Raw genomic sequence first — 26,528 nt, forward strand, 5'->3', positions numbered from 1 at the left:
TTATTCATGGCACAATTATTTGGCACATACTTACAGTTTTTACATATTTACTTATGTTTTGCCTCTTCTTGTTTTGCAAATCTGAAAAAATAACAAAAACGATTTAAAAAATGTAATGATCAGCAAGGAAAAATGGTAATCAAAACTCCGAGTAATGAGGAGAAATGGGACCTTCCTGACACGACTGCTTTACCTTAAAGGAGTTGTCTGACATAAACTCCCAAAAGAATTTTAAGATAATCTGTGCTGTATTGTCATATAAATCACCCCTACATTGTTATTTTTTGTTTTCTGACTTTTGTTCCTCTTGAATTATCCCTTTATTCTCTGCAGCTCTTTGTTTACATTCAGCTCCAGCAAACTGACCACTTCCTGTGCCAAACCTCCCAGTCACAGCTGGCACCGCCCGGCCTCACTGTCCAGCCCCATCCCCTGCCTGCCGTCTGCACACTCATTGGCTGTCAGTATTCTGCCCAGCACTGACCTCTCAGCATTGGAAATAACAGAGCAGAGATCCTGCTTCTCTCATCTGTGACAGCAATCACCTCATATCCAGGGGCGTAACTACCGCGAACGCAGCGGTCGCCATTGCGACCGGGCCTGGGAGGTCAGGGGCCCGACGGCCGCCAGGCAGATCAGCAGCCAGCTCCTGTCAGTGAGAGGAGCTGCGCTGATCTGTCACAGACCACGCGGCCGCTATATGACCCGGTGCTGCCACCGACACCGGGCCCCCCTGCCTGGTGTCAGCGGCAGCACTGGGGCCTCCTGCCTGGTGTCAGCGGCTGCGGCGGCTCCCCCATCACTGCACACAGTAATGATGAAGCATAGCGCGGCCAATGCCGCGCTATGCTTCATGTTAGTATTTTTTCGTTTGTGAACCCTCCCCACCACACCTATTGCCAATCCATATCATACGCATAAATAGCCTGGGTCTCAGCTTCCCATACACGGTAAGTTTTTTAACTGCATGAGAGGACACACACAAGCTAGGGACCCCAACGTAGAGAAATACTTTGGCATAGTGTTGGGGCTCTATTGCATTGATCAATTCAGTAGCTAAATTTCTCTTGATTCATATGTTCATGGCAGTAATGCAGATTCCATTTTTCACATTTTCACTCTTGCATAAAGCTATTGGATTTTTCAAGTCCGTATTCACACAGCAGTTTCTGCTATTTCATGTATTCCCCTTACATAGTCACTGGTGTGCATACCTTATCTCCCCATAGTGATGTTTTTTTAGGTTTTTGCACCCAGTTCGGACTAAAGGCTGCTTTACACGGTACGACCGATTGTGCGATTTTACAATCGATCGTACCCGCCCCCGTCCTTTTTGCGTCACGGGCAAATTGCTGCCCGTGTCGCACAAAGTTAGTAACCCCCGTCACACATACTTACCTCTCGTGCGACCTCGCTGTGGGCGGCGAACGTCCACTTCCTGGAGTGGGAGGGACGTTCGGCGTCACAGCGACGTCACACGGCCGCCGGCCAATAGAAGCGGAGGGGCGGAGATGAGCGGGACGTAAACATCCCGCCCACCTCCTTCCTTCCACATAGAGCCGGCGGCGGCCGCGGGAGGCAGGTGAGCTGCTCATCGTTCTCGTGGTGTCACACGGAGCGGCGTGTGATACCACGGAAACGATGGTCAACTAAATCAAACGATATTATGGAACCTAGCGAGCAGTACCCGACTCACGATTTGTGAGCGATACTGCGTCGCTAGGAGGTGTCACACAGGCCGGCATCGCCAGCGATGCCGGATGTGCGTCACAAAAACCGTGACCCCCGACGATCTATCGCACGATAGATTGTCTGGTGTAAAGCAGCCTTTAGAATGGTGTTCCAAACGTTATTCCTATTTGTTAGTATTTTTTCGTTTGTGAACCCTCCCCAACCACACCTATTGCCAATCCATAACATACGCATAAATAGCCTGGGTCTCAGCTTCCCATACACGATAAGTTTTTTAACTGCATGAGAGGAGACACAAAAGCTAGGGACCCCAACGTAGAGAAATACTTTGGCGTAGTGTTGGGGCTCTATTGCATTGATCAATTCAGTAGCTAAATTTCTCTTGATTCATATGTTCATGGCAGTAATGCAGATTCCATTTTTCACATTTTCACTCTTGCATATAGCTATTGGATTTTTCAAGTCAGTATTCACACAGCAGTTTCTGCTATTTCATGTATTCCCCTTACATAGTCACTGGTGTGCATACCTTATCTCCCCATAGCATTATACATGGAGGTCTGGGGAGGCTGCATTATACATGGAGGTCTGGAGAGGCTGCATTATTATACATGGAGGTCTGGGGAGGCTGCATTATTACACATGGAGGTCTGGGGAGGCTGCATTATTTTACATGGAGGCCTGGAGAGGCTGCATTATACATGGAGGCCTGGAGAGGCTGCATTATACATGGAGGCCTGGAGAGGCTGCATTATATGTGGAGGCCTGAAGAGGCTGCATTATACATGGAGGCCTGGAGATACTGCATTATACATGGAGGCCTGAGGAGGCTGCATAATACATGGAGGCCTGGGGAGGCTGCATTATACATGGAGGCCTGAGGAGGCTGCATTATACATGGAGGCCTGGGGAGGCTGCATTATACATGGAGGCCTGGGGAGGCTGGCTGCTATATTATACATGGAGGCCTGGAGAGGCTGGCTGCTATATTAAACATGGAGGCCTGGAGAGGCTGGCTGCTATATTAAACATGGAGGCCTGGAGAGGCTGGCTGCTATAGTATACATGGAGTCCTGTAGAGGCTGGCTGCATTATACATGGAGGCCTGGGGAGGCTGCATTATACACGGAGGCCTGGGGAGGCTGGCTGCTATATTATACATGGAGGCCTGGAGAGGCTGGCTGCTATATTAAACATGGAGGCCTGGGGAGGCTGGCTGCTATATTGCACATGGAGGCCTGGAGAGGATGGCTGCTATATTATACATGGAGGCCTGGAGAGGCTGGCTGCTATATTATAAATGGAGGCCTGGAGAGGCAGCATTATATCTGGAGGCCTGGGGAGGCTGCATTATACATGGAGGCCTGGGGAGGCTGGCTGCTATATTATACATGGAGGCCTGGGGAGGCTGGCTGCTATATTATACATGGAGGGCTGGAGAGGCTGGCTGCTATATTATACATGGAGGCCTGGGGAGGCTGGCTGCTATATTATACATGGAGGCCTGGGGAGGCTGGCTGCTATATTATAAATGGAGTCCTGGAGAGGCTGCATTATACATGGAGGCCTGGAGAGGCTGCATTATACATGGAGGCCTGGAGAGGCTGCATTATACATGGAGGCCTGGAGAGGCTGCATTATACATGGAGGCCTGGAGAGGCTGCATTATACATGGAGGCCTGGAGAGGCTGCATTATACATGGAGGCCTGAGGAGGCTGCATTATACATGGAGGCCTGGGGAGGCTGCATTATACATGGAGGCCTGGGGAGGCTGCATTATACATGAAGGCCTGGGGAGGCTGCATTATACATGGAGGCCTGGGGAGACTGGCTGCTATATTATACATGGAGGCCTGGAGAGGCTGGCTGCTATATTACACATGGAGGCTGGCTGCTATATTATATATAGAGTCCTGGAGAGGCTGCATTATACATGGAGGCCTGGGGAGGCTGGCTGCTATATTATACATGGAGGCCTGGGGAGGCTGGCTGCTATTGTAACGCTCCTGCAACCGGGTCTTTACAGGGTATTAAATATTACCCCCATTTTTCCCGGGCAGGAGGAGAAGAGTCCACACACACAGACTGGCAGGAAGGAGTTAAAAATTCTTCAGTATGTAGTTATAGGGCTGCTTCTCACTTGCGAGTTTCTCGCAGTAGAGCAATGTGAGAAAATCTCGCATTGGAATCGGACACATGTTATTCAATGATTCAGCTCGCATTTGCGATTTTTTTCTCAGTCCAAATCGGACTGAGAAAAAAAAATCGCAGCATGCTGCTTTTTTGCGAGTTTCTCACACCATTTTTCTCAATGATTCCCTATGGAAGCGGGTTAAAAGAAGGATCACACACGCGCACCAGCGTTCACATTTGTGAGTGTGGCAGGAACTATGCTAATTAAATATTCAGCAGATGAATGTGACATCACATTCCCAAAGGTAAATTAAATGACACATGTGTAAATCGCTTTTATCTAGTTAAGATGTTGCAGGAAACTAGCATCGCAAACGCGACACACACGCGTCGCACACGCGAGCAAAAAGGATTGCAGTTGCGTTGAAATCGGTCCTAACGTGAACTAAAATCAGCCGAGTAATTTTCAGCCCAGTCGGACAGATTTTACTCGCATAGATGTGTTTCCAGCCTTAGGCTACTTTCACACATCCGGTTTGAGCACTGCGGCTCAATCCGGCTGTGCAAGCTATGCAACGGATGCGGCGAAAACACCGCATCCTTTGCATACGTTTTTTTCCGGTTGCGGCATGGTACTGAGCATGTGCAGTGGAAGAAACCGCATGCGGCGGCCGAATGCGTTTTTTTCCGCATCGCGCCGCATCCGGCGTCCATAGGCATGCATTGAAAAATGCGGCGCGATGCGGTTCTTTTGCCGGAGGAAAAAACGTTGCAGGCAACGTTCCATCCGGCCGCGGCATCGGCTAAATCTGCCGCATGTGGCAAAAACCGGACCGACCGCAAGCCCATGCGGCACAATACGGCACTAATGTAAGTCTATGCAAAAAAAACCGCAACCGGCGGCAAAAAAACGATTGCGGTTTTACTGCAGAGCGCCGTATTGTGCCGCAGAGCAAAAACCGGATGTGTGAAAGTAGCTCAAGGCTGCTTTCACACATCCGGTTTGAGCCGTGCAGCTCATTCCGGCTGTGAAACCTATGCAACGGATGCGGTGAAAAGTTTTTTACATGCGGCCCGCTCGGTTTTTGCCGCTTGCGGCATGCTACTGAGCATGCGCAGTGGCAAAAACCGCATGTGGCGGCCGGATGCGTTTTTTGCCGCATCGCACCACATCCGGCATCCATAAAGATGCATTGAGAAAAGCGCCGCATCGGCCGGATGCGACGCGATGCAGTTTTTTTGCCGCACAAAAAAACGTGCCAGGCAACGTTCCATCCGGCCGCCGCATCGGCTAAATCTGCCGCATGCGGCAAAAACCGGACCGAACGCAAGGCCATGCGTCACAATGCGGCACTAATTAAAGTCTATGCAGGAAAAACGCAACCGGCAGCAAAAAAAAAAACGGTTGCGTTTTTCCTGCAAAGTGCCGGATTGTGCCGCAGAGGAAAAAACGGAGGTGTGAAAGCAGCCTTAGCCTGCATTACTCATCCTGTCTCCTTAACAGCAGGTGTGCAGGTCCCCATGACAACCTGATGGGAGGGGAGCCTGAAATGAGGAGTGAAGTGCAGAGCAGACAGAAGGTTTTGTGAATGTGAGAGCGAGACAGGCTGTGATAGAGCACAGACCTGAGGCTGAGAGCTCCTGCTGTGGAAATGTCTGGAGACCAGGGCTGACAACATCTGAGGAAGGGAATGGAGCTGAGGATTGGGGATCTTTGGAGAATGTTGTACCCGGTGGCGGTTGGTGTTGTGCCCGCTACCGGGCAAGAGAGAAACAGAGAGGCGACGAGTTCCCAAGATGCTCCATGCCACGGGGACGGCATTAACGCACCGAAAGAGAGGGACCCCCAGATCACTCCACCGGACCTTTCCTCCTACCTGCCCGGGACCGACCAGAGGCTACAGGCGGCGAGGACCAGCACCCGGGTGCGATGTGGAACGGACTTTAAATAAAGAGAAACTCTAACCGCACTCCGTGACTGGTGTGAGTAATGCCGCCGCCCTGTGCCCCCAGTGTCCCTGAGGACTGTTGCCCTGGGTCTCATTAACCTCCCGGGGCTCCCCCGCTCCACCTGTGGGGATCGATTCCACTTGGCTGCCTGTAACACCTGCCCCGGAGGGAGACTGTGCAGCGGCGGCTAAACACCTGGCTGCATACCACGGGTGGCGCTGCTAGCATCCCTCGCCCCGTCCCATACTGTTTCCTGGGGGAGAGCGGTGTTAGAGGAGGCCGAGACCTCAGTGGCCGCCGTGAGCGATGGCAAGCCCCCTGGGAACCCTGTACCCTCCTTCCTTCCCCACCTTGTAACACCGGACTGACCTTGGGACTTTCCTTTTATTGAAACCCACCGGGGTGACGGAAGTCAGCCCGGGCCACTCACAGCCTGACCCCGAATACCACCGGCCCAGTGACCGTGCCATTCCTGCAGGCCTCAGCGCGGGCGTTTCACTATATTATACCTTGAGATGCTGGCTGCTATATTATACATGGAGGCGGCCCGGAGAGGCTGGCTGCTACATTATACATGGGGGCCTGGAAAGGCTGGCTGCTATATTATACATGGAGGCCTGGGGAGGCTGGCTGTATTACTATACATGGAGACCTGGGGAAGCTGGATGCATTATTATACATGGAGGACTGGCGAGGCTGGCTGTATTATTATAGATGGAGGCCTGGAGAGGCTGGCTGCTATATTATACATGGAGGCCTGGAGAGGCTGGCTGCTATATTATACATGGAGGCCTGGAGAGGCTGGCTGCTATATTATACATGGAGGAGTGGGGGGGCTGCATAATACAAAATGAAGGACACCTTATACATGGAATATAGGGGTGCATTATGCATGGAGGAGTATGGGGCTGCATAATACAATATGAAGTTTTATGGGGTTGCGTTATAATACATATAGGACTATGGGGGCTACATTATAATATATGGAGGACTATGGAGCCTACCTTATACATGGACTATGGGGGTGTATTATAAAACATTGGGGACTATGTGGTGCAGTATAATATATGGAGAACTATGGGGTGAATTATAATACATGGAGAACTATGGGGTGAATTATAATACATGGAGGACTATGAGAAATTCATGATGATAATTGAAGGGCTACTTTATACATGGAGGATTATGGGGGTGCATTATAATATATGGAGGACTATGTGGTGCAGTATTAAATATTGAGTACTATGGGGTGAATTATAATGCATGGAGAACTATGGGAAATGCATTATAATGAAGGACTATGGAAGTGTATTCTAATATATGAAGGGTTATGTTGGACCCTTTATACTATTTGGAAGGCTATGTGGGGCCATTATTGTATTTGGAGAACTATATACAAGGGGGGACAAAGATACAATCAGGGGATGGGAACGTTTTGTGCTGAGGGAAAAAGGCTCTTTCCCTCAGCACCCAGCTTTCCATGCTCTGCTGTACATCTCTCAGCATCCAGCTTTCCCATGCTCTGATATGGGAAAGCTGGGTGCTGAGGGAAAGATGTATAGCAGAGCATGGGGAAGCTGGTTGCCGAGGACAAGATGGATATCAGAACATAGGAAAGCTGGGTGCTGATAGAGGGATCATGGGAAATCTGGGTGCTGTGGGTAAGAGCCAAGTGTCAGCATCATTATCCTGTAACCCGAGTGTCGGTGTATGTGGAGTGGAGGCCCAGGTCTGAACTTTGCACCGGGGCCCATCAAACTCTAGTTACGCCACTGCTCACATCCACAATGTACAGAAAGAGTTGTAACATGTTCCTCACCACTTATAGATAATTGAATACTGTGTAATGAAGACTATATATAGCATCTAATGTGAGTCTATAATAGATATATACGCCATGTATGTATGGTATATGTGTGTGTTTTGTGTCATACAGTTATGTTGCGGGCGGGGGACAGATCTCAGCAGGGGGCTGCTCGAGACGCTCGGATACGGGTGGTTGCTGTGGCTCGAGTGGCAGCTAGACCCGGGTCTGGGCAGCGCTCCGTCGCCCGCAAATGAAAAGGGGTGGGAAGTCTATATGGGGGAGATTTTGTCAGTGACGCCACCCGTGGGTTGCGGTGATTTTGGTGACACCGCCGCTGCCTTTGTATGGGGTGCTGGAGCGGGGCAGCTGGATAGTATCCCCTCTACGGGTAAGGGAGGTGGTGTCCCAGGGTCCCAGCGCAGGGGAGATTTTGCGGCAGGGTGTATTCGGCAAGGTTGGACTGGATGGTGCTGGTGTACTCACAGTTTTGAATAAAGTCAAACAGAGTCCAGATAGTAAACCAAACTGCCGGCAACTGGTAGCCTCCGGAGGGGTGTGCTCGGGTCCTGCGGTAGAACAGAACAGGGGCCCTTCCTCCTGCACTTCCCAGTGAAGAGGGGGGCTCGGGGTAATTGCGCTTAATATTAGGGCCCCGCCCCTCACCTCTTCACAGGTCTCCACTCCGCCCAACTCTGGCCTACTCCACCTCCCCGGGCCCCGCCCTCTAACTCTTCAGGCCCCACTGCAATTACCACCGCTGCAGACCTCCCTTTTTTCTTTGAAGTATGTACTGCGCTTATGCTAAATAGGCTGCCATGCACAGTGTAAAAGACCAACCAGGGTAGAGTAGGATGTCCTTAATTAGTAGACCAAACCATATACAGTACATCCATAAAAATTTACTTTTATTAATTAATTAAAACAAGATCACAATTAAACACTCAAAACAATTACACAAAGTGTGTGTGTGTGTGTGTGTGTGTGTGTGTGTGTGTGTGTGTGTGTGTGTGTGTGTGTGATGTATGATCAATACAGACTAGGTAGGAGGTATTGGGATCTGTGGTCTGGGACTAATGTGCAGTTGTGGAATGAAGATAGATATTCAGTCCTACCTAACTGGGGCTTTAAGCACCCTAAATGTGTCGTGCCCCCATTTCATGATGGCTGTCCCTTGTTATCCCTCACTACCTCATAAGATACCCACCACCGACCTCCAAAAAAGTGCTAGTGCAAGTAAACTTGGTACACATAACATTGACACCAGAATGGGAATATGTCAAGTATATTAATTATAGCTCTTCCTAATGAGAACTCGTCACTCAGGTGAGCAATATAAATGTTGATATGTATAGCCCTGTATTATTAGACATAAAGCGATAAAGTCAAGTTAATCGTATCAATGATCGGATTCACATTTCTGGGTATACGTTCCCATAACCGGGTTCCTGTTAAGGGCAAGCCCCAGTATTGTATCGTTTAGGACAATCTATTCTTCCTAACCTTTTTTTCTCCCTACTAATTATTGGGGTTCATCAGGGGAATCAGCGATAGCTATCAGGGGCCCAGTCGCATCCTGATTGCTCAAAGCGCCACTCCATAAAGAGAGTCCCGCAAAGTCATCAAGTGCCCGGTCACAATGTCCCGTTAGGCCAGACCAGGGTGCCAATAGTTTACACCACGGTCCTGTGTACGCAGTGTAAAAAGGAACTCACCGGAAGAAGAGGATCCTCCAATACCCGCCGACCACGCCAGAATGGTGAGTATGATCTGTGTGTGTCTGTCTTCCTGTTCCCAACTCATACACAGCACCATACTGAATATACAGGTCCACACTATATCCTGTATTACAGTGTCTGTATATAGTGTGGATCTACAGTATGTGTACAGTATGGTGCTATGAATACAATATATAAACCCGCAGCCTCTATTGTGTATACAGCCTCTATTGTGTATACACCAAGCAGCTGTCTCTATTGAGTATATAGCCAGCAGCAGCCTCTAATGAGTATACAGCCAGCAGCAGCCTCTAATGAGTATACAGCCAGCAGCAGCCTCTATTGAGTATACAGCCAGCAGCTGCCTCTATGAAGTATATAACTAGCAGCAGCCTCTATTGAGTATACCATCAGCAGCAGCCTCTATTGTGTACACAACTAGCAGCAGCCTTTATTGAGAATACAACTAGCAGCAGCCTATATTGAGTATACAGCCAGCAGCAGCTTTTATTGATTATACAGCCAACAGCAGCCTCTATTGAGTGTACAGCCAGCAGCAGCCTTTATTGAGTATACAGCCAACAGCAGCCTCTATTGTGTATACAGCCAGCAGCAGCTTTTATTGATTATACAGCCAACAGCAGCCTCTATTGTGTATACAGCCAGCAGCAGCTTTTATTGATTATACAGCCAACAGCAGCCTCTATTGAGTATACAGCCAGCAGCAGCCACTAATGAGTATAATGGCAGCAGCAGCCTCTATTGAGTGTACAGCCAGCAGCAGCCTTTACTGAGTATACAGCCAGCAGTAGCCTCTATTGAGTATATAGCCAACAACAGCCTCTATTAATTATACAGCTAACAGAACCTCTGTTGTGTATACAACCAGCAGCAGCCTTTATTGAGTATACTATGTCGCAAAGAGAAAAAGACATTGCACATGTAAGAGCACAACCCAAAATATGGAAATAGGACACCTTTATTGAAGTAGTGTAATTTATGTGGAGCCCCTTTACAACAAGCTTTCCGGTGGTATAGCCCCTGGACAGGGTCCTGAATTTACCTCCCTCTTTTCCCAGCCTCTTTGGTGACTATCAGTATTTATTTTTATTGCTATTGTGTATGTACTATACATTGTCAGGACTATATCCTGTGTTGTGATTATATATCCTGTATTGAGCTAACTGGGAATCCTTCAGGTGAGCATGCTCTCTGCCCTCATTTCCACAGGAATATACTATTGTGATAATTGTCCTGTGCACTAACTTCTTGGACTGAGGGTTCAGCTGCTGTACTATTGGCTGTATTTATGCACTTTATGTTTATTATAACATGGGGATTTTGGTCGCTGGCTGTGCAGCCTTGTTTTTAAACTGTTTTTAACATTGTTCAATAAAAGGTGTCCTATTTCCATATTTTGGGTTGTGCTCTTACATGTGCAATGTCTTTTTCTCTTTGCGACATAGTTTTTCTTGTGTTGTACTTGTAGCACCCCTTTTGTTATTATTTCCCCAAGTGTGGTGCGCTCCTTTTCTTATATTTTTATTGAGTATACAGCCAGCAGCGGCCTCTATGGGGTATAACGCCAGCAGCAGCCTCTAATATATTTGTATGCAGCCTGTGTATCACATACGCAGGAGATTTTCCAAGACTGGGTGGTGGGATTGTGGAATGTTCGAGGAATGGAGGAGGGAGCTGGGGTAGAGTCTCAAGAGGGTTCGACCGCTCTCGTAAAACACACGGACATACGCACCTACACCACAGACCGTGCAAAACGTTAGTGTTTTGCACAGACGTGTCTCAAGAGCAGACATATAATTTGTGCACTGGCACAGGGGCCCAGGAGGTAGGGGAACATTTCCACCTCCAAAGCATGTGGAGTTGTGCATTATTATGAGCCATCGGACCACAAATGGCCCATTTAGTGCTCTTGCACAGGGCCCTCCTCCCTCTGTGTCCTCCAGTAGGCACACATACCTATATATCTGGTAAAATAGAACTCTGAATGTCTTACCCGAAAGCCGAGCACAGTGTGACGATCTTGTAAAAAGCAGACAGCAAAGAGAGGGAGGATCTGGAACAAGTTAGTTTCACTTTTGTGACTTCAGCCCTGTAACGGTCCTCGGTTCTTCCTCTGTTTCCTGCCCCCCTTACACTATTCTCCTAAGGCTGCTTTCACACCTCCGTTTTTTCCTGTGCGGCACACTCCGGCACTTTGCAGGAAAATCGCAACCGTTTTTTTTTGCTGCCGGTTGCGATTTTCCTGCATAGACTTTAATTAGTGCCGCATTGTGCCGCATGGCCTTGCGTTCCGTCCGGTTTTTGCCGCATGCGGCAGATTTAGCCGATGCGGCGGCCGGATGGAACGTTGCCTGGCACGTTTTTTCGTGCGGCAAAAAAAACCGCATTGCGCCGCATTCGGCCGATGCGGCGCATTTTTCAATGCATACCTATGGCGGCCGGATGCGGCGCGATGAGGCAATAACCGCATCCGGCCGCCGCATGCGGTTTTTGCCACTGCGCATGCTCAGTAGCATGCCGCAAGCGGCAAAAACCGGACGGGCCGCAAAGGAAAAACTTATGCAAAGGATGTGGTGTTTTCACCGCATCCGTTGCATAGCTTGCACAGCCGGATTGAGCCGCACAGCTCAAGCCGGATGTGTGAAAGTAGCCTAAGTCTCGTGATTTCCCTCCTCGCTCTAACATAATTGTTTATCTTAAGGCTATGTGCGCACTGGGAAATGGAATTTTCTTGTGAAAATTCCGCATGCTCTCAAAGATTACCGCACCCGCGGTAAAAAAACGCGGGAAACCGCACCCGAAAACCGCATGCGGTTTGCCGCGGTTTGCTGCAGTTTTACCGCGGTATTATTCGCGGTATTGCCACGGTTTTGCCGCGTGCGGGTTGGGATGTGCTTTATTGCATTCAATGATAGATAGAGGGATAGATAGAGGGATAGATAGAGGACAGATCGCTGCATTTCCCACGGTCGGCAGTGAGTTCACATTACCGGCCGTGGGAAATGACCGGTAATTACCTCTGCTGTCTGCTGCTTTCATTCAGCGCTGTGTGTTAGTCGCGGCTGGATGGAAGCAGCGCAGGACGTCGGACCTGTGGATTACGCCGGAGCTTTGGTGCGGGAGGGGTTAATAAAATGGTGAACGAGGCTTGTTTGTTTTATTTAAAATAAAGGATTTTTTGGTGTCTGTGTTTTTTTCACTTTACTTACGGGTTGATCATGTCAGCTGTCTCATAGACGCTGCCATGATCAAGCCTGGAGTTAATGGCGGTGGTCCCCCACCATCATTAACCCCTTGTATTACCTTGCCACCACTGCTACACGGTGGCAAGAAGAGCCGAGGACATGCCGGTGCTGCCGCATAATGCATGCGACAGTCCCGGGGCAGCTGCGGCTGATATTCTCGGCTGCCGGAGGGGGAGTGAGGCAGGGGACATTAACTCTGCCCCTCTCCCTCCCCAGCCTGAGAATACCGGGCCGCCGCTGTGTGCTTACCTCGGCTGGAAGGTAAATATGCAACGGAGCCCACGTTCTTTGTTTTCTATATTTCCGTTTTCTTTCTATGTGTGTTCTATGTGTCTGTGTCTGTGATGTCTGTGTGTGTGTTTACTCTGCACGGCTTCCTCTTCCTGTAATGACATCACTTCCCTGCAAAACCGCAGACAAGCGATGCACATTACCGGAGGTAAACTGCGAAATACCGCAGGGAATAACGCAGGAAAACGCAGTGAACCGCACAGAATTTGCTGCCTGCGTTATTCCCTGCGGGATTTCATGATTAACATTGGAGTCAATGGAGTGAAATCCCGCAGCGATGTGCGGAAAAGAAGTGACATGCACTTGTTTTTGCTGCGGGATTCCCGCAGCAAAACATGCAGCTGTCAAATTCCGCCCAGTGCGCACAGGATTTTTTTTCTCCATAGGATTTGCTGGTGATTCACTGCAGAGATGTTATGAACATCTTCTGCAGCGAAATAAGCAGCAAATCCGCAGCAAAATCCGGTAAGTGCGCATGTGTCGCCCTGGGCAAGCCAGGGGACACAGGTCACACACCACTACACCCCACACTCCAGGTAGGCACATCACAGCTAACCTACAAATCCTTGTTGCCTTCCTCCAGGAGTCTGATGATGCACACCAGGGGGTGGGCCAGGCGGTTGGCTCCGCCCACCGAGGAGCTCACAACTCTGGAGGCAGGAAGAAACCAGGCAGTTGAGCCCAGGCAGGGCAAGAGTGAAGTTGAGCTAAGCAGAGGAGTTAAGAAAGTGAAAGTGAAAGTAGAGAAGTGGAAAAGGAGGAAAGCAAGAAAAGTGACAGTGAAGAAAGAAAGCCTGAAGGGTCCAGCTTTGTGTAGGGCCAGATCAGCAAGGTCAGCGACGGCGGTGACTGTCTGGAGGGGGACCGTTTGGAAGTTCCTGGAAGGACCCCGTTGGCTGTGTGCCCGGTGGTCTGGAGCAGTGTTCCGAAGGACAGTCAGCACCAGGGCAGGGGCCTCTCGGACCCCGGCAAGGCTAGGAGTCGCCAGATTTGCCAAATCCGTCAGTGACGGGGACGTAGATCCCCCAACAACCAAGTCCCGATTGAAGGCAACAGCCCAACCTGAACCGGAGAGACACCGCCACCGCCACGGCACCAGTTTCTCAGGGCCAGCGCCTGCGGGCAAAGTGTAGAGCTCCTCCGGCCCAGATTGCAGCCGGGGAGCGGGTAACCGGAGGGAATCCACCGCTACCACAAGTCAACCATAGGTGCAAGGAAGAGGGACATCACCGTCACCTACCGGGAGTGCAGGTGCAGCCGTCTGTGGGACCGTCCTACCAGCCGTTTGGTTTACCGTACAAACTGTGTCCACGTCTCAGGCTGAGTGAGTACCACAGTGCCGCAAGGCACAGCGCTGCCCCCGCGTCCCTGCGCCCACCGGGCCCTACACTTTACATCTCATCACTGGGCCCCGGGATCACCAACCCCTACCCACGGAGGGGCAACACAACACCTGGCTGCTCCACATCACCATCCCCGGGACCCCCATACTGAGCAGCGGTGGTGCAATCACCACAACCGTGGGTGGCGTCACGAACTATAACAATCCCCACACCCAACAAACCCCCTTTCACTCACGGGCGAGGAGTGTCGCTCGAGAAACCCCGGGATCCGGCCCACAGCTCGAGCCACCAGGAGCAGCTGCCGGACCCGAGCAGAAGGGGTGAGCGCGGTGTGCTGACACCCTCCTCCCCGCCCGCGACACGCACATAGCCTTATATGGAGATAGAGCTGCATTTACCTCAATATGAATCTGCAGGAATACAAATTGTGCCATTTCATCTACCAGTTGGAATAGGAGGAGTTGGAATAGGTGGCATTATAAGCTGAACCCACAAAGACACTTTTAGGCCTGCCACACTGACGTGAAAATCACGCACGTGCCGAGAGACACGTATTTCCCCTGTGTGTTGCGTGCAGGTAAGTACGTGTCTCTGGTACGTGCGGGCCATGTGTGTTCTCCGCATGCTATCCGCGATAGCACACGTAGAACCGGTAATTTACATACTCACCTGGTCCTTCCTGCTGTTCGTGGTGTTGATCCTCGGTCTCCAGCCCTCCCGTCTCCCCGCTGCTGCTGCTGCCAGGCAATGAAGTGAATATTCAATGAGAATAATGAGCGGCGGTCGGCAGCAAGAGGCAGCAGCGGCAGAGACAGGAGGGCTGGAGAAGGTGAGTAAATGGTTTTTTTTAATTTCACTGACACGTGTGTTTTCTCCGGCGCGTGTCACACGGGACCGCATCCACACTACACTAGTGTAGTACGGGTGCGGGCCGTGTGACACCCGTGCTGCCGGAGAAAACACTGACATGTCAGCGTTTAGAAAAACACACGTACAAACGCACACGGACACACGTTCCGTGTGGTTTTACGTGTGTGCCTGCTACAATAGGGTAGCATTGCTGTACGTGTCTCCGTGCCACCGGTACGTGTAAAAAATGGCAAACACGTATCGGCGGCACTGATGTGTGTCGCAGGCCTTAAGTGGTAATACATTTTATGGAGAGAAGGTTTTGAGAAAGGTAAACTAAAGATCTCATTTAAAGGGAATCTATCACTAGGTTTTTGCTACTTAATCTGAGAGCAGCAAAATGTAGAGACAGAGACCCTGATTGCAATGGTCTCATTTACTGGGCTGCTTGCTGTCATTTTGATAAAATTAGTTTTATCACCAGACGATTATCACTTGAAGACTAGTAATCCTGCTGTGATGCAGTCTTTCATATTCATCAGCTTGGTATAACCCCGTCCCCACCACTGATTGGCAGGTTTCTGCCTATACACATTGTAAACAAAAAGCAGCCAATCAGTGGTGTGGGCGGGGTTATACAGAGCTCAACATTCAGAGAACTGGTGGATCTGCAGAAGATAAAACAAAGATTTTATGAAAACTGCAGCAACAATTAAAGTAACTGTTACACAGCTGGAATTAGATTCTCTGTATCTACATTATGCTGCTCCCAGATGGGGTAGAAAAAAATCTGGTGACAAATTCCCTTTAAATTTGGTGTTCATTAGAGATGAGCGAACCGGCCGTGGTTCGGCTCGAGTTCGGTTAGTCGAACGGAGGTCTCGTTCGAGTTCAGTTCGGCGAACGTTCGACGAACCGAACTCGAACCGCATAGGAAACAATGGCAGGCAATCACAAACACATAAAAACACCTAGAAAACACCCTCAAAAGGTGTCCAAAAGGTGACAAACAACACACAACACAAACACATGGGAAAGTGACAAGGACATATACTCATGCGAAAACAAAAGAGCTGGACAAGGAAAAAGAGGAGGAGACACAGATATAGGCATGGCACGCCCTTCTAAAATCATGTAAAACACCGCAAGGTGACTCCTTTTTTCCAAAAATTTGGCCACACACACACCCACCCCTTCAGTGGCAGCACTTGTGCCCCAGTTGTACACTTCACAGGTAGATTTGCATTAAGCACATTCAAAAATACGCCATAATTAACCGTCCCCAGGATGACACCAGGGTAGGTAGCAAAGTCTTTGCTGAACCATGACTTGTTCATCTTGACTCCTTTTAAAAAACACAGCAAGCAAGGGTTACTCCATGCGGAGTCTCCCATTTTTCCAAAAATTGGGCCACACACACACCCACCCCTTCAGTGGCAGCAGTTGTGCCCCAGTTGTACACTTCACAGCTAGATTTGCATCAAGCACATTCAAAAATACGCCATTCTTAACCGCCCCCAGGATGACACCGGGGTAGGTAGCAAAGTCTTTCCTGATCCCAGCGCTGTGCATCTTGGATCATTTTTAAAAACAATGTAAGCAAGGGTTACTCCAAGCGGAGTCTCCCTTTTTTTTCCAAAAATTGGGCCACACACACACCCACCCCTTCAGTGGCAGCAGTTGTGCCTCAGTTGCAAACAGGATGTTTTGATTTGCATCAAGCACATTCCAAATCCACAAGCATTTACTCTCCCCAGGATGACACAGGGGTTGTAAATTCCTGGTGGATCCATGACTTGTTCATTTTGATGAACATTAGTCTGTCCACATTGTCACTGGACAGACGCGTGCGCTTATCTGTCAGCACACACCCAGCAGCACTGAAGACACATTCAGAGACAACGCTGGCAGCTGGACACGACAAAATCTCCAAGGCGTAACTGGATAGCTCTGGCCATTTTTCAAGATTTGAAGCCCAAAATGAGCAAGGCTCCATTTGCAAAGTCATGGCATCGATGTTCATTTGGAGATACTCCTGTATCATCCTCTCCAGCCGTTGACTATGTGTCAGACTTGTTGTCTCTGGTGGCCTTGCAAAGGACGGTCTAAAAAAATTATGAAAAGATTCCATAAAATTGCTGTTACCAGCACCAGATACGGTCCTACTGGTACGGGTAGACTGTTGAAGATGACGAGACCGTCCCATGTTTGTCAAGTTACAACTGGGAGATTCACTCCCTGCACCTGCACGGTTGTTTGGTGGAAAAGCCGAGCTAAGATCGAGTAACAGCTTCTGCTGATACTCCTGCATACGTGCGTCCCTTTCTATGGCTGGAGTTATGTCACAAAATTTGGACTTGTACCGGGGATCTAATAGTGTGGCAAGCCAGTAGTCATCTGTCACGCTCCCGGTGTCCCAGCAGCGCTCCTTACCTACTGAGCCGGTCTCACCATCCAGGCACCGCTCCGTAACCACTGAGCCAGTCACACCTGCGTCACGCCACTGCTCTGTACTCACTGATCCAGCCTCGCCAGTGTACCACCGCTCCTTCCTCACTGGTCCAGTCCATGCGTCCACCGGTCACGCCTGCCATTCCCGCTCATGCTCCCCTGAGTCCTGTTCCTGGTCTCAGGAGTCTGATTCTGATTATTGTTCTGTATAGGACCGGGCCGCGCCCACTCACCTGGTCTTATAGCCCCAGCACTGCTGCAACAGGAAATGACCTGAGGCTGTGCTGAGTATATAAGACTGGTCTCTCCATGTGGGTGGCGCCTGATCATTGCTTGTGTTTCTATGCCTTATCTTGTGAGCTAAGTGCTCAGGTCTTTGTTCCTGTTTCCTATTACTGCCTTAAAGTACGCTGTGACCTTAGTGACCTGGTCCTGCCTTTGCTTCCTGATACCTGCACCCGTTCCTGCCACGTTAGTGCTCCAGCTACCGTGTACCCTGCCCTCCAGGTAGGGTGCTCGGTCCAGTGAATCCACCTCCTGGGCATACCAGTCCTCCCTGGCCCTCACATCATCACTAGATTTGAGCGCAGTTCGCGGTTAGAGGTTCTCCAGTTCGCGGCTCGAGTGATTTTGGGGGCTGTTCTAGATCGAACTAGAACTTGAGCTTTTTGCTAAAGCTCGATAGTTCTAGATACGTTCGAGAACGGTTATAGCAGCAAAAAGCAGGGCTTTTTACAGCTACAGTGTGCAGGAGCCATCGCTGGCAGCCTGCCAGAAGCTGGTAACCAAGATAAACATCGGGTATCCAAGCAAAGCACTTTGGTTAGTAACCCGATGTTTATCCTAATTACGTGCAGGAAGCCCACACTTCCCCGCTCAGCTCACTCCGCCCCCTCCTGCACGCGGCATGTACACGTACACACACAAACACACACACACACACACACACACTCACCTGTCCCCAGCCAAGCAGTCCACGACACTGACGTCCTCAGCGCCACCCACTTTGCACTCCGCCGCCAGCACACATGGCTCCGCCCACCTGCACTCTGCACACATGGACCCGCTCGGCTTACCTGCGGTGATGAAGTCCCGACCTCAGCGCTGTCACTGTCCTCCATGGCCGCCGCTTGTCACATCACCTTCTCTCGCTTCCAACCCGAGACTGACTAGCGGTGACGTCACGGGCCGCTCGCGATACTTGGCTGTGAAGGCAGCGGTCATTGAACTCAGTGACAGGTGCTGTCAGCAGTGCAGGAGATCAGCGCAGGTAATGTACCTCGCTGACAGCAGCACTTGTCATCCCCTGCAGTGACCTGGGCTGACCCATTGATGTTAGCTCAGGTCACTGCATTGCTCTCCCAGCCAATGGGGAACATCCTGCTCTTCATTGACTGGGACAGTGTGGATCGTCATGGCAACCCCTTGGATTACACCAGACCTGGATTTGTTTTTCTTTCTAATAAATTGGTTAAAGAGGGAATGTATTGGGGAGTGTTTTTTCAAATAAAAATGTGTTTGTCGTCTATTTTTTTTTATTAGTGACTGGGTTGGTGATGTCGGGCATCTGATAGACGCCTGACCTCACCAACCCCAGGGTTTGGTGCCAGGTGACATTATACATCTGGTATTAACCCCATATATTACCCCGTTGGCCACCGCACCAGGGCACGGGATGAGCTGGGGCGAAGCACCAGGATTGGCACATCTAATGGATGCGCCACTTCTGGGGCGGCTGCGGCCTGCTATTTTTAGGCTGGGGAGAGTCCAATAACCATGGACCTCCCTAGTCTGAGAATATCATACCCCAGCTGTCTGCTTTACCTTGGCTGGTGATCCAATTTTGGGGGGACCCTACGTGTTTTTTTTTTTTTAATTATTTATTTCATTTAAAATAACAGCGTGGGGTGCCCTCAGTTTTGGATTACCAGCCAAGGTGAGGCTGCCAGCTGTGGTCTGCAGGCTGCAGCACTATGGGGAGATAAGGTATGCACACCAGTGACTATGTAAGGGGAATACATGAAATAGCAGAAACTGCTGTGTGAATACTGACTTGAAAAATCCAATAGCTATATGCAAGAGTGAAAATGTGAAAAATGGAATCTGCATTACTGCCATGAACATATGAATCAAGAGAAATTTAGCTACTGAATTGATCAATGCAATAGAGCCCCAACACTACGCCAAAGTATTTCTCTACGTTGGGGTCCCTAGCTTGTGTGTGTCCTCTCATGCAGTTAAAAAAACTTACCGTGTATGGGAAGCTGAGACCCAGGCTATTTATGCGTATGATATGGATTGGCAATTGGCACCCAGTTCAGACTAAGGCTGGTTTCACATCTGCGTTGTTTCAACGCAAACGGACTCCGTCACTAATGTTTACAGTTCATTTATTTACAGTGGAAGAGCGACAGCATGACTCATGCACTACCCGCATGTGTCCACACGATGTCACGCTTCCACTGTAAATAAATGAACTGTAATACAGTAGTGACGGATTCCGTTTGCGTCAAAATAGCGCAAGTGTGAGTGGGGCCTTAGAATGGTGTTCCAAACGTTATTCCTTATGTGTTAGTAGTTTTTCGTTTGTGAACCCTCCCCAACCACACCTATTGCCAATCCATATCATACGCATAAATAGCCTGGGTCTGCGCTTCCCATACACGGTAAGTTTTTTAACTGCATGAGAGGACACACACAAGCTAGGGACCCCAACGTAGAGAAATACTTTGGCGTAGTGTTGGGGCTGTATTGCATTGATCAATTCAGTAGCTAAATTTCTCTTGATTCATATGTTCATGGCAGTAATGCAGATTCCATTTTTCACATTTTCACTCTTGCATATAGCTATTGGATTTTTCAAGTCCGTATTCACACAGCAGTTTCTGCTATTTCATGTATTCCCCTTACATAGTCACTGGTGTGCATACCTTATCTCCCCATAGTGATGTTTTTTTAGGTTTTTGCACCCAGTTCAGACTTAGAATGGTGTTTCAAACGTTATTCCTATTTGCAGGCTGCAGCAGTCTGCTTTACCCTAGCTGGCTACAAAAATAGGGGGAACCCTACGTCATTTTTTTTTTCATTTTTTTTGGCTAAATACAAAGCTAAGCACCCCTTAGTGCCACATGAAAGGCACCAAAGGGTGCAAAATTACAAAATGCAGGAGAGTGGGACATTATGTGTCTTTCTGCCATTATAATGACAGAAAAGACTGATATGAAGTGCACAAGCACAAGAAAATCACCAGAGCGCTCTACGCTGTGAAAAGCAGTAGAAAATGGCACTGGAGTGAACATGTGACCGTCTCATGTAGGTTGAAGCTATGGATCCTGGGTAAATTTATGTATTTTCCCTCCTTCAGTTTTTTTGCAGTACACAAAAAAAAACGGAAGGCACACGGATGACAAACAGATGACATACGGACCGTCTACGGAACGGAAAAGGATGCCACACGGATGCACCCGTGAAAAAAAACGGACTGTTTTTTGCAGACCGCAAAAATGGATCGGTCGTGTTAATGTAGCCTTATTCTGATCTGCCGTTTATAAACAGCAGGCAGAAATAAGTGAATAACGCCCCCCAGCGTCAGAAAATCTCCGGGGTTTCAGGGCTAGCTGAGACCCTGGAGATCATGATTCAGAACAGTTTTTCCTGTCCCCGCTCACGTGATCACAGGTATACACCGTACACCGATGATCACGTTACAGTAAATGACAGCGCCGGTAAAAAATTATTTATCTCCTATCTGGCATGAACAAACATGATAAATCTCCTCCCCGGTCCCCCGGTGTCGCCAAAGTGCCCCCCCTGATGCCCTCCCAGAAATTCAAGATGGCCGCGCGCACAGCAGCGCGCCGGCCGCATTCACCCTACTCCTCTGATTTCTGTCGCATGTGCCATGACACATGCGACAGAAAACTCCTCCCCAGGCCCTGCCAGGTCACCCCCTATAACCCCACCGGTGTTCCCCGGTGTCCCACGGTACCTGTGCAGCGTTGATCCCCCGCGGCCCTCTCCTTCACAATAGACGCTGCCGCATGCACAGAGCGGCTGTCAGCTCAAGTTCCTGTGTTCAGACACAGTGAGTGGTGGTTATGCATCTGTAAGCTAAGTGGGCGGCACGGCGGCTCAGTGGTTAGCACTGCAGTCTTGCAGCGCTGAGGTCCTGGGTTCAATTCTCACCAAGGACACCATCTGCAAGGAGTTTGTATGTTCTCCCCGTGTTTGCGTGGGTTTCCTCCGGGTACTCCGGTTTCCTCCCACACTCCAAAGACATACAGCGCTATGGAATTAATAACGCTATATAAATGAATAAATTATTATTATTACTGCAATGCCCTGCTCATGAGGTAAGGAACATAATTGATCAGGAGAGCTATATACTACATTTCCAAATGGAGGGATTTGCTTTTATAGTTTCCCTGCTGAATGACTACCAAACATGAGAGTCCGTTATACGCCACAAAAAAACACATCTAAATAGCGAGCTCTGTTGTTAAGTATTCATTTAGCTAGATAACTGGACTTAAAGGGGTATTCCATCTCCAAGATCCTATCCCCAATATATAGTAGGTGGAATAGCAATAATATCAGCAAATACCAATATTTGGAAATGTAGAATAGTTCTCCTGATTAGGCATGCCCTTACCTCATGAGCAGGGCATTGCAGCTTTGGTAGCAACCATTACGACATGGACTCTGCTGCTGTGGACCCGGGGAGAGTGAGTTCATTGCATTCATTGCACCCACACTCCTCACATGAAGGGTCTGCACTCCTAGAAAATGGGGGATACATTCCCTGAGTGTCTCCCCCCATATTCTAGACGGTCCAGAGTTGTCGTGGGACCCCTTTATTTTTTTTCTTACAATAAATTGGTGAAAGAGGAAATGTTTTGGGGACTGTTTTTTCAAATAAATTTCTTTTGTCGATTTTTTTTTTTTTTTTTTTTTTTTTTTTTGTTAGTACTGACAGTTTATGATGTTGGGTATCTAATAGACGCAATGACATCACAAACTGCTGGGCTTGATCTCAGGTGACTTTACAGCTAGTATCAACCAGATTTATTACCCAGTTTGCCACTGCACCAGGGCACGGGATGAGCTGGGGTGAAGCGCCAGGATTGGCGCATCTAGTGGATGCGCCACGTCTGGGGTGCCTGCGGCCTGCTATTTTTAGGCTGTGAAAGCCCAATAACTATGGACCTTCCCACCCTGAGAATACCAGACCACAGCTGTCCGCTTTACCTTGGCTGGTGATCCAATTTGGGGGGGACCCTACTTTTTTTGTGTAATTAATATTTATAAAATAATTATTATAAAAAAAGAGCCTGGGGGGACCTCCACATTGGATCCCCAACCACGGTAAAGCTGCCAGCTGTGGTTTTCAGGCTACAGCCGTCTGCTTTACCCTAGCTGGCTATCAAAAAATGGGGGGAACCAACGTCATTTTTTTTTTTAACTATTTTTTAAATAGAAAAAATTAATGGGCTTCCCTGTATTTTGATTGCCAACCAAGGTAACGGCGGGCAGATGGGGGTGGCAACCCATAGCTGTCTGCTTTATCTGCGCTGAGAATCAAAAATACCGCGGAGCGCTACGTCATTTTTTTGAAAGATTTATTTTAACAGCACTGTGATGTCCAGCAATCAAAATACAGGGAAGCCCATTTTGTTTTTAGTTATTTAAATAAATAATTAAAAAAAATATATATGGGCTCCCGCTGCATTTTTTGTATTGCTAGCTAAGGGTAATCCAAGCAGCTACTGGCTGCTAACCCCCACTGCTTGGTGTTACCTTCACTGGCAATGGAAAATCCAGGGAAGCATTTTTTATTTTTTTTGCCAAAAAACTACAAAAAAAGGACGTGAGCTTCACCATATTTTTGTATGCTAGCCAGGTATAGCAGGCAGGTGCTGGAAGAGTTGGATACAGCGCCAGAAGATGGCGCTTCTATGAAAGTGCCATTTTCTGAGGCGGCTGCAGACTGCAATTCGCAGCAGTGGGGCCCAGAAAGCTCAGGCCAACCTGTGCTGCGGATTCCAATCCCCAGCTGCCTAGTTGTACCTGGCTGGACACAAAAATGGGGCGAAGCCTACGTCATTTGTTTTCTAATTATTTCATGAAATTCATGAAATAATAAAAAAAGGGCTTCCCTTTATTTTTGGTTCCCAGCCGGGTACAAATAGGCAACTGGGGGTTGGGGGCAGCCGTACCTGCCTGCTGTACCTGGCTAGCATACAAAAATATGGCGAAGCCCACATAATTTTTTCAGGGGGCAAAAAACTTCTGCATACAGTCCTGGATGGAGTATGCTGAGCCTTGTAGTTCTGCAGCTGCTGTGTGTCTGTATGGAGAAGAGCAGACAGCAGCTGCAGAACTACAAGGCTCAGCATACTCCATCCAGGACTGTATGCAGAAGTTTTTTGCCCACCAAAAAAATGACGTGGGCTTCGCCATATTTTTGTATGCTAGCCAGGTACAGCAGGCAGCCACGGGCTGCCTCCAACCCCCAGTTGCCTATTTGTACCCGGCTGGGAACCAAAAATATAGGGAATCCCGTTTTTTTAATTATTTCACTTATTTCATGAAATAATTAAAAAACAAATGACGTGGGCTTCGCCCCATTTTTGTGTCCAGCCAGGTGCAACTAGGCAGCTGGGGATTGGAATCCGCAGCACAGGTTAGCCCGAGGTTTCTGGGCGCCTCTGCTGCGAATTGCAGTCCGCAGCCGCCCCAGAAAATGGCACTTTCATAGAAGCGCCATCATCTGGTGCTGTATCCAACTCTTCCAACAGCCCTGAAGCCGGGTGGCTTGTTGGGTAATAATGAGTTAATACTAGCTTTGTTTTACTAGCTAGTATTAAGCCAGAGATTCTTAATGTCAGGCACGTTTGACCCGGCCATTAAGAATCTCCAATAAAGGGTTAAAAAAAAAAAGACACCACACAGAGAAAATATACTTTAATAGAAATAAATACACAGACACATTAGAGACTCCATCTTTATTACCCCGTCAGCCCTCCACGATCCATGGTCTTCTGTCTTTCTCGTTCAACAAATGCAGCTCTGCTCCATCACTGCTGCATGGGGGAAGACGCTGCTTCCCGTGCAGCCTTCACTCCGTGAAGGCTGCACGGGAAGCAGCGTGCACCCTTCACTCCGTGAGAGATCAGTGCTGCTGGCTGTTAGCGGTAACAGCGGTAACGCTGACAGACGCGTTACCATAGCAACGGTGCTCCGTCATGTGATTCCCGGAGCCGCGGTTAGCGGTGACGTCACCGCTAACTGCATTGCTATGGCAACTGTGATCTCCGTTAATGACCGGCTGTGTCAGCCGGTCCCTAACGGAACGGGGAGTCGACCGTGTGCTAGAGCATGTCACCGGTACACGGCGATACACAAATGTGCACCGTGTACCGGAGAGTGCAATGACAGGACCTAGGACAGGACATGACGTCAAAGCCATGTGACCAGTCTGTAGCCAATGAGATAATAGCCACGTGACTGGTCACATGGCTATTTTGACGTCACGATAGGTCCTGCATCACTGCTGGCAGTGCTGGTCACCGGGAGGATTCAGCGATCATCGGATGGAATAGCGGCAGGAGACAGAGTGCAGGAGGGGGGACCGGTAAGTGTTATGGCAATGTTTATTAACTGTATGTGTACATTTATAATGCGTTTTTATGTGTTTGTGATTGCCTCCCATTATATCATATTGGTTCGAGTTCGGTTCGTCGAACGTTCGCCGAACTGAACTCGAATGAGACCTCCGTTCGACGAACCGAACTCGAGCCGAACCACGGCCGGTTCGCTCATCTCTAATCATCACTTCTAATTTTGACAATACGAGGGTCATGTTGGAGGTAGTGCAGCAAGAAGGCACTCATGTGTCTTGCGCAGCTATGCGGACCAAGTCCACGCTGTGTTTGTGGCATAGAGGTGCTAACCGTTCTTTCTTCCTTTGACATCTCCCCCCAACCTCTTTCAACTGAAATTTGACCAAGGTCTCCCTCATCCGCTGAGTCTTCCATGTCCATGGACAGTTCGTCCTCCATTTCTTCATGTTCTCCTGCACCTTCCTCAACATTTTGCCTGCTACCATGCGCCCTTGTTGATCCCTGTCCCCCATGGTCCCATGCCTGCCGCGTTGGTGATGATGAACGTCTGGACCTTGGTGATGTTGTTGTGTCTTGCGCATATGAATCCTCCTGTAGTTCCTCCCCTTCCTCTTGTACCACCCCCTGACTCCGAATAGTGTTTAGCGTGTGCTCCAGCATGTAAATGACTGGAATTGTAATGCTGATAATGGCATTGTCAGCGCTAAACATATTCGTCGCCATGTCGAAACTGTGCAGAAGGGTGCATAGGTCCTTGATCTGAGACCACTCCATCAGGGTAATCTGCCCCACCTCTGCATCTCGTTGGCCCAGGCTATACGTCATGACGTATTGCACCAGGGCTCGGCGGTGCTGCCACAGTCGCTGTAACATGTGGAGAGTTGAATTCCAGCGTGCCGCCACATCGCATTTCAGGCGATGAACCGGCAGGCCGAAAGACTTCTGGAGCAATGCAAGTCGCTCAGCTACGGCGGTTGAACGGCGGAAGTGAGCAGACAGTTTTCGTGCCCTGGTCAGAAGGCCATCTAGGCCGGGATAGTGTGTTAAAAATTGCTGAACAACAAGGTTCAACACGTGAGCCATACAAGGCACGTGTGTCACCTTGCCCAGGCGAAGGGCCGCACCCAGGTTTGCAGCATTGTCGCACACGGCCTTACCAGGCTGCAGGTTGAGTGGAGACAACCATTTATTAAACTCGGACCGCAGAGCTGACCACAACTCCTCAGCTGTGTGACTCCTATTCCCAAGACATGTCAAGCTAAAGACCGCCTGATGCCGTTGCACTCTGCTGCCAGCATAGTAATGAGGGGTGTGTGATTCCTTCTGCGCAGTGAGAACGTTGGTGGCCTGACCAGGAAGGCTTGGGGTGGAGGACCCAGATGAGGTGGAGGAGGCAGAAGCAGTGGCG

At 49.2% G+C, this 26,528-nt stretch overlaps 1 protein-coding gene across 5 annotated transcripts in view; it reads right to left on the reverse strand.

Moving 5' to 3' along the window:
- The window catches only part of LOC142290977 (NACHT, LRR and PYD domains-containing protein 12-like), a 1,131,354-nt gene that overhangs the window by 1,044,468 nt on the left and 60,358 nt on the right, over positions 1 to 26,528 (reverse strand). Inside the window, exon 1 of one of the 5 annotated variants that reach the window (XM_075335135.1) lies at positions 11,313 to 11,409. The exons of the other annotated variants lie outside the window; for them this stretch is intronic. The gene's annotated coding sequence lies outside the window, so the exon portion shown is untranslated. Of the gene's footprint in view, positions 1 to 11,312; positions 11,410 to 26,528 lie in introns of those variants that run through there. 5 annotated transcript variants of the gene reach the window in all.

Source organism: Anomaloglossus baeobatrachus, chromosome 2, assembly GCF_048569485.1.
Source record: "Anomaloglossus baeobatrachus isolate aAnoBae1 chromosome 2, aAnoBae1.hap1, whole genome shotgun sequence".
In the NCBI taxonomy this organism is placed as follows: domain Eukaryota; kingdom Metazoa; phylum Chordata; class Amphibia; order Anura; family Aromobatidae; genus Anomaloglossus; species Anomaloglossus baeobatrachus.